This window comes from Ranitomeya imitator, chromosome 2 (genome assembly GCF_032444005.1).
Source record: "Ranitomeya imitator isolate aRanImi1 chromosome 2, aRanImi1.pri, whole genome shotgun sequence".
Lineage (NCBI taxonomy): Eukaryota > Metazoa > Chordata > Amphibia > Anura > Dendrobatidae > Ranitomeya > Ranitomeya imitator.
In genome coordinates this window covers 641,605,273-641,613,939 of record NC_091283.1, presented here as the reverse complement: position 1 = coordinate 641,613,939, position 8,667 = coordinate 641,605,273, and the positions used below count along the sequence as shown (strand labels likewise).

At 48.1% G+C, this 8,667-nt stretch overlaps 1 long non-coding RNA gene across 1 annotated transcript; it reads left to right on the top strand.

The window, feature by feature from the left end:
• On the top strand, window positions 1–1,955 carry LOC138667659 (uncharacterized). Its single transcript, XR_011318874.1, has 3 exons — window positions 1–630; window positions 713–869; window positions 990–1,955. It is a non-coding gene; the product is annotated as an uncharacterized lncRNA (long non-coding RNA).
• The last annotated feature ends 6,712 nt before the right edge of the window (window positions 1,956–8,667 follow it).

Here is an 8,667-nt window from a genome sequence, read left to right as displayed (position 1 = left end):
ATGATTAGTAATATATAATTTTTGTCTAACAGGAAGCTGCAGCATCAGAGGTGCTTCCAGAACGAGACGGACGGGGTGAAGTAATACCCGGAGCGGGCTCGCAATTGGTAAGTTTCTTGCATGCATCACAGAACCACATCATCACATACATCACAGTACACACAACACATAAAAACATATCTTTACAGACATCACATAACACACAACACAGAAGCCTACATCCAAACACATAATGTATTTTTGTTTTCTTTTTTTTAGTCTTCCGATTCTGGGGCTCTATTAAGAGGTCCTCAAAGCACCTCCCAGGGTTGTCGGCGTGAGCGTCAATGCGGTCGCCATTGAGTAAATACTTTTTTTTTTTTTTCCACTTCATGTTAAGGATTGCAGTGTTTTTTTTTCTTTTTTTTCCTTTTTAACAGGCTTCACAGTGTGCTCCTGACTCGGACGGTGAGGAGGTTGGTCTAGACATTGACCTCCTCATCGATCTAATCCAAGAGCGGGAGCCGCTGTGGAACATGGGGGACCGCCGCCATGCAGATCTGCGTGTTACTCGTCGGCTCTGGGAGGAAGTTTGCCATGAAATTGTGGACCACTGGGAGGACCTTGATGTTCGGGCCCAGAATCAAGCGTGTAAGTATTATCAGTTATGTTGCTGGATGTAATGTGTTGTATACTAACCAATTTGTGCACTAACCAATTTTTCACTTTACAGAGAAAAGAGTTATCAAGCGGTGGGGGGCACTCAGGGATCGCTTCAAGAAGGAGTTCAACAAAGAGATGCAGGCCCCGAGTGGATCGGGAGGACTCAGGAGCAAGTATAAGTATGCAAGAGTCCTGTCGTTCCTCCGGTCAACAATGCTGAGCAGAAAGTAAATATTCCCCACCCCATTTACTAAGTAAAAATGTTTACATGTGTTACCTTTTTTTTGTGTCAGCCAGGGCCAAGCAATAACAATATGTTAATTAATTTTTTTTCCTTTGTTCCACAGCACTGTCTGCAGCACTCGGGAGCCTGCAGAAATGAACCCTTCTGAAGAGATCCCATAGGAGTCCACCACCACGGGCCACTTCAACAGACCCGACCTATCTACACCTTCCCAGCCTTCTCTCACATCTGGTCCTTCGATCCCATCCACCAGCACTGGAGCATCGTGGCAGACTTCGCTACATGAAGCTGCTGGTAAGGATATAGCTTTTCCTTTACCCCCACCCCTCTGACACTGCTGCCACCTCTAGAACACCTGTGGGTTCTGGGTGGCAGTGCCAGAGGGGTCAGGAAAAGAGCTATGCGCCCGAGTTCTTGCATCTGAATGCAGCCTTCCTGAGCTGTCTCAAATTGTTGTCTGAGCAAATGACTGCAGGATTTAACCTCCTGAACAACAGTATTCTTGAGTTGCACACACGGATGCATTCAGATACAAGTAAATTGCCAAATCACTCCTTTTTCCAGGCAGTTGTCGAGCGCTTAGACAAGCTATCTCCTGACCAGCAGATGAATGTAATGCAAGCCTGCCAGTTTGCCCTAGCACATGTTAGCTCCACCCGCCATGGTAGTTCCTCCCGCTCCTGCCCCCCTCCAGCCACTGTCCCTCCTCCCCTCCTATGCAATACCAGGTTCCTGCCCCGTACCAGCATCCTGCCCCGAATCACCATTCTGCCCCATACCAGTTCCCAACCACATCATCTGTGCCTCCACTCCCTGCCCAACCTGTACTTCCTGCCCACTACCAACAGTCTCCTTCCACACCAATCATGCCCCAAACACAACCCTCCTCTCCACCCACCACCTCTTCTGCCTCCCAATCTCTCCACTCCACCCCTCAAAGTTTACAAAATCCCATCCCTAATCCCAGTTTTTATTCCTCCCATTCTCCTTCTTTCTCCACCCCTTCACCTTCTGTCTTACCTTCTGATCCGTCACCACCACAATCCTCTCTCCACGCTCCCACTGTTGAAGTGGTCCGATCTGCCAGCCCCTCCAGTACTATCTCCACCCCACACTACACGAATTTTTAAATGTTTTATAAATTAAGAAAGTTTAATAAAAATTTTAAAAAATAAATTTATTTGTTGTTTAAAAAGCTTTGTCTTTCATTTATTTAATTATAAGGTACAATACTTTGGATAAACTTTGGGTAAAAACATGCCATGACTAAGACCTGATGGTCGAAGCGCGTCGGCGTTGACCACCTGGGACCCCCATCTCTTTTTTGCAAATGTTTGCATTTTAAAGTGTTTCCAATAAATTGACTTTTTAGAAGATCCATGCTGGAGATTATTTTTTCTTTTTCATTGCTGGCTCTGGATTACGCCCTTGACCAAGGCGGCTCCGTGCATGGACATCATTGCACTGTTGAGGGATTGGTGAGCTGACTTATTTTCTTCCCATTTTTTCCTTTTTCCCTATTTTTGTATTTTGGGTAAAAACAGGTACAATACTTTGGGTAAAACCCAACCAGGTACAATACTTTGGGTGAACTTTGGGTAAAACCCAACCAGGTACAATACTTTGGGTGAAAACAGGTACAATACTTTGGGTAAAACCCAACCAGGTACAATACCTTGGGTAAACTTTGGGTAAACCACCACCAGGTACAATACTTTGGGTAAAAACAGGTACAATACTTTGGGTAAAACCCAACCAGGTACAATACTTTGGGTAAAAACAGGTACAATACTTTGGGTAAAACCCAACCAGGTACAATACTTTGGGTAAAACAAGGACCAATACTTTGGGTAACACAAGGTCCAATACTTTGGGTAACACAAGGTCCAATACTTTGGGTAAAACAAGGTACAAAGTCCGAGACAAAGCTTTCAACCTATGTCATCCTGCCAGTGTACTCTTCCTTCAGGTGAAATAAAATAATCTTCAAATTTGTCCCTCATTCTGGAAACTGACACAGAACTTCTAAAAGTAATGTTATGATAATCATGCAAGGTGGTTTCTTCAGAGTGGTCATCAATGGAAATCTGTTCCTTGCATATAACACAATTGTGCAGGACCCCACAAACTTTCACAACCTCATCCACTGTGTCAGTCTTCAGGTTTATAGCGGTCAACAGAACTCGCTATTTGGATGTTAGAATCCCAAAAGCGCACTCCACCATTCTTCATGCTCGTGTTAGGCGGTAATTAAAAACTCTTCTAGTTCGCGTCAATCCACTACTTGAGTATGGCTTCAGCAGGTGTTCCGAGAGTTGGAATGCTTCATCTCTAACAGATTCAAATGGCATTGGTGGCCCAGAGATTTCAGGCAGCGGTCTTGGGGGTGGAAACTGGAAGGTGTTTCCATAGAGATGACGCCCTATTGCAGACACTTTAAAAACTTGATAATCATCGGAGCCTCAATAGGCCCCAATATCGACTGCAATAAATTTGTATTCTGTGTCTGCGATGGCCATGATCACAATGGAGAAATATTTCTTGTAGTTAAAATATTCTGAGCCAGATGCAGCAGGTTTGACGATGCCGATATGTTTCCAGTCCACTGCACCCAAGCAATTGGGAAATTGACAAATTTGATGGAATTTTTCTGCAATTTCCAGCCAACTCTCTGTTGTGGGATGTGGGATAAATTTGTCATGCAAACAGTCACACAATGCGTGGCAGGTGTGCTTAACAATCCCTGATATGGTGGAAATCCCAAGTTAAACTGAAAATATAGTGAGAAAAGTGATTCTTCAGTTGCAAGGAATCTGTGGAAAAAAAGGCAAGGCAATAATTACGGTAGTACAAAATACCAGCAACAACATTACAGTTATAAGTGTGCTTTAACAATAGGAGATACAATAAAAATGGCTTACCGAAGTGTCACTATCAGACACTCTGCCGGTGAAATGGAGAAGCGGCAATATGTGTCACTTCTTCGAATGAGGTGTCATATCCGTTCCACCAAAATGTTGAAGTTCTCCATTTGCACACGCGCGTAGCTGAAAAACGTCTTGGGGTTTCCTTTTAACTCCATGTATAATGTTGAATACACCCCATGTGTCATTCTCTGTGCTGTGATTGGGTGGATCCAAAAATGTCATCGGTGCAGACGCATGATGCACTGTCTTTCGTGCTCCTTCTCCATAACAATTGCTTTCAACCGATTTGCCTCAAAAGTGAAATCCACAGTAATCTTCAGAATGTTTGCCATCAAGCCTTCCATCTTCACCACTTGCTCTACAACCTGTCAAAGATGGGCTGTAGGAACATTGTATATACTATAGGTTTTCAGAAGCTAATCACGTTTTGGAGCTTCCCATGGGCGTTTTTAAAAAAGGGTCCGTCTTAATCCTTGGTAAAGCGGATAAAAAACGGATGAAAAACTGATGCGACGGATCAATTTTTTTGCCAGATTCGTTAGTCGGATCTGGTGGAAAAATGGATCCATCGCATCAGTTTTTCACAATTTTCAACGGATCCGTCGATCCATCGAACCGCCGGTTTCAGACTGACTTCAAAAAACTCATGAGTGAAAGCAGCCTTAGAGAAGTCTATCAAATGTGGACTGCTATTTTACAAAAAATGCTTCATATTTTTGTAATCAGGATTTATGCGCATACATATTTTTAACGAAAATTGTTTTCTTCTATTCGGAAGATTTCTGCTTATTCAGTAATGTTGTTGCAGCGCCCCAGAGTCCTGGTCGTTGCAGTAATGTCGCTCTTCCACTAAAGGGAGTGATGTTATGTCTGATTGCACTAAAGGAGTTCACCTGACCAGGTATCACAGTCACACATTACACTTCACACTCCGGCCACCAGGGGGAGCAAAAGGCACTATGTATTAGGCCACTCCTCACACTCTGGTAAAACTGGGGGTTGGACAGGAAGTTAGAGAGAACGCAGCCTGGGAGAGCTCCAGGGAGGACCTGTCAGAAGTGGGAACCTGGCAGGTACCTAGCAGAAAGGACAGATTGTTATGGAGCCGCGCCTGCACTACCTTGCGGCGGCATCCTAAGGAAGGACACGAAGCGAAGGATATTGTGGAGAAGTGAGAAGCGGGATCATAGTACGAAGGAGATAGAATCAAAAGGTGTCGTGTCCCTAAGACTGTGGCAGCATCCTTCTGAGGTGCGTAGCCGGTGGCCGGAGCACCGAGGAAGTAACAGACTCCACACATTACTTCAAACAGCGGCAGGACAGTTAATTACAGGTTGGCTGTCTGACTTAAATCACCTAGACGGACATAGGAGGCAATCGTGGGAGAGGGGCGTCTCTAGGGTCCCAGAATAACTCCAGGTCTACCTGTCATACGAGTGCGTCCTAGCCATATTATCTGGGGGAGAGAGAGAAAGAACAGATACGACAGTTGTGAGGACTATCCCGTGGTGCTCAGCAGGGAAGGACTACAACACACAGGCGCTAGTTGGTAGACACTGATTTCCACCTGCAAAGGGAACTCTGGATGTGCCTTCGGACCGGCCGGTCTCAGCCAGCCCTGTTAGCAGTGCTCTGGATTGCGGACCCCGAAGCTTTCAGTGAAAAGGTAAAGAGACTGCAACCCCGCGTCCTCGTTATTCCTTGCATCACGCACCATCACCTTTCATTGGACGCCCCTTAGCAGGGTCACGTACCGGGTCTAGCCACCGTGACAACCCTGGACCAAGTACCCGCGGCCCTGCGTCTGGGGGCGCTCCAACTTGGCGTCACGAACAGGATGTACTTAAGCCTGAAGAATCAGGTCATGTGTGCCTTGGAACTGTGATTGAACTGTGACTTATTGCAAAGACTGTGTATCGCTATTTGCCGCCAAAAATCCGCCATTGCTGTGCCAGGTGGAGAGTGAGGGGAGGAGCCATAGCTTTGTGGGTGGAGCCGGCTGGAAAAGAGCACGGAGCGGGAAGACGCGGTGAGGTGTCGATCCCGGAAGAAGAACCCCGACCCCGGCAGGTTAGCAGGGGGGAAGAACGGCCATGTCGCGGAGGAGCGGAGGCGGCGGTCACAGCTGCAGACTCGGGAGCACTTCCAAATTCCGTAGTAGACGCAGCCACGGGTCTGGTATCACCGCCTGATGCCGCGGGGCTTACCGCTCCCATCAACCAGCCAGATATTGCCGCAGCTACAACAGCCATAATGCCCTTCTCTATGCCGTACCTACCAGGAGCCGCCTGGCTCCCGCGATACTCTGGAGAATCCCATACATTAACTGACTTTAAAGTGGGGATTTGTAGCCTGCTTGAGTTTTATCCCTTGACATAGCCTCAGAAAGTTCATATGATAACCGGCCAACTCTTTGGAGCGGCATGGAGGGAAGTGAAGTCCTGGCCCGTTGCGGATAAGAAAACCGCAACAGGTATTTGCAAAGCTTAAAACCACTTTTGACACCCGCACCGCTACGGAAATTAAATTGATGTTCTATGGGTGCAAGCAGAGGCCGCAGGATAGCTTACGGGACTATGCCCTTAATCTTCAGGAGGCGCTGCGGGCCATCAAGCAAAGTGACCCAAACAGCATGCAAGATGAAGATAAACTCCTGAAGGAGCGGTTCATCGAGGGGCTCCTGTGCAGTAACCAAAGGGCCCAGCTACACTTCCTGGCCATGCAGAATCCAGACCTGACTTTTGCGCAATTCAAAGATAAAGCCATCCAGGCACTACCAGAGCGACAGCCCAGCCGTGCCACACTTCCCAGGCGTCAAGCCTTCACGTACCACCAGGAGGTGGCGCCAGACGCACCCGTTTCTGCCAAGGCCGATGCCCAGATCCTGGAAGACGACTCCCCTGCAGGACTGCGCCTCCAGATACAGGAGCTGACCAAGTGCGTTGCTGCCCTAGCCCGGACCGTCCAATCACTACAGGAGGCCCCCAAGGAGAAGATTCAGTTGGCTTCCAGACCGGAAGACGTACCCTAGCAGCGACCAAGGAGAGTTCCGTCGACCAGAGGCAGAGACGACGATCGCTTTCATCGGGATGGACGACCTATCTGCCGCTGCTGCCACCAGGTGGGCGATCTTGCAAGGTACTGTCAGTTAAACGAGCAACCCCTGGGGCAGAGAGCCAACCCCCAGGAGTAGAACAGTCAGGCCTGCAAAATTGGAGAGCCAAATACATCGGAGGGCAACCAGTTCTCCCCATCGTGATTGACAGTATCCCCCTGAACGCTTTGCTGGACACCGGTTCCCAAGTGACAACTATGCCCTACATTCTTTATAGACGTTATTGGGAGGACACCAACATTGCCCGTGGCCCGATGATGATTTTACCATAATAGCTAGTAACGGTCAGCCGCTGCCGCAAGTGGGGTATAAAGAGGTCACTATTAAGGTGGGGCGGGTAGAATTGGAGGCCCAGGGAATTGTCATTGTTGATATTGACCGATGTGAACGTAACCCCATGATGACCATCGGTACTAATGTCATAGAAAATTGTCTTGCAGAAGTTAATGTCTTGTTGCAGCAGGTAGCAGAGACACCTGGTTACAGTGAACAACGTGCCTTGCAGAAAGAAATCGGAGCCCTAATGCGGAGACAGCAGGTGGAGCTGACTGGTGGTGAAATTGACCAGGTCATAGTGAGTGATTCGAACCCCATTGCAATACCTCCCAGGAGTGAAATGTTAATATGGTGTCGGGCAGCCATAGGCCTCGGGGGTAAAGACTATCAGGCCCTGGTAGAACCTGTGTATTTGGATAATAGGCCCACCCTCCTGACAGCCAGAGGGGTGGTTGACGTCCGCAAGGGGAGGGTGCCAGTATGTGTCCTTAACTGTGGGGAGGAAGAAGTCCACCTAACCAAATATGTCACATTTGCCAAGCTGTTTACTGTTAAAAATAGCATGATACAGGCACCCGGGCCCTTGGTTCCGTCCAATCCGGTGGAGGAAAACGGCTCTGTAGGGCAATCGAAAGATTGGTGTCAAGAATTACATGTGGGCACTGATTTTACTCCATCTCACCAGATACAGGGGGCCTACAGGGTGGTTCACGAGTATGAGCGGGTATTCAGCAAGCACCCCCTTGATTTCGGGTGGGTAAAAGGGATTCAACATCACATCCCCACAGGAGATCACCCACCCGTAAAAGAAAGATACCGTCCTGTACCCCCAGCTCATTATCAGTGTGCCAAGGACATGTTGCGAGAGATGAAGGAGGCTGGGGTAGTGAGAGACAGCTGTAGCCCCTGGGCAGCTCCATTAGTCCTCGTTAGGAAGAAAGATGGCACCATGAGGATGTGTGTGGATTATAGGCAATTAAACCGCATTACACATAAGGATGCATATCCCCTGCCTAGGATAGAGGAGTCCTTGGCTGCTTTAAAGTCTGCTAACTACTTCTCTACCTTGGATCTCACCAGTGGGTACTGGCAGGTTCCCGTGGCAGAGGCGGACAAGGAAAAGACGGCCTTCACAACGCCGATGGGTCTCTGCGAGTTTAACTACATGCCCTTTGGATTGTGTAACGCCCCGGGGACGTTCCAGAGGATGATGGAGTGCTGTTTGGGACACAAGAACTTTGAGACCGTGCTGCTATATCTGGACGATGTCATTGTCTTCTCTAAGACCTATGAAGACCATTTGAAGCACCTGGCCGAGGTGTTTGAAGCGCTGTCCAACTTTGGCTTAAAGGTGAAACCGTCCAAATGCCATCTGCTAAAACCCAAAGTGCATTACCTGGGCCATGTGGTGAGTGCCGAAGGAGTGGCCCCAGTCCCCGACAAGGTCACGGTGATCAAAGACT